This window comes from Erinaceus europaeus, chromosome 19 (genome assembly GCF_950295315.1).
Source record: "Erinaceus europaeus chromosome 19, mEriEur2.1, whole genome shotgun sequence".
NCBI lineage: Eukaryota > Metazoa > Chordata > Mammalia > Eulipotyphla > Erinaceidae > Erinaceus > Erinaceus europaeus.
The window spans coordinates 19,550,469-19,550,800 of NC_080180.1; positions in this window are offsets into that span (position 1 = coordinate 19,550,469).

Consider the following 332-nt stretch of genomic DNA (forward strand, 5'->3'; position numbering starts at 1 on the left):
TTTGAGCCTGGAGCCTGCCACACTGGGGAAGCCTTGTGCTGTGGTGTCTTCCTCTCTCCTTCTGTCTGTCTCTTTTTCTCTGAAAAAAAAAAAAAGGATACCCAGTGAAGCCCTGGTGAGGATTTAAAAAGAAAAAAAAGAGGAAAATGAAAAATAAAGGAAGGGAGGGAGGGAGGGAGGGAGGGAGGAAGAAAGAGAGAGAAGGAGGAGGAGGAGAAGGAGAAGGAGAAGGAATTGTTGGCTTAGGTCCCCTGCCGGAGTCCTGTGCTTCTCTGAGGCTGAGTGAAGGCCCCCACCCGCACCCTGAATCTGGCGCAGTTACTCACCCATCT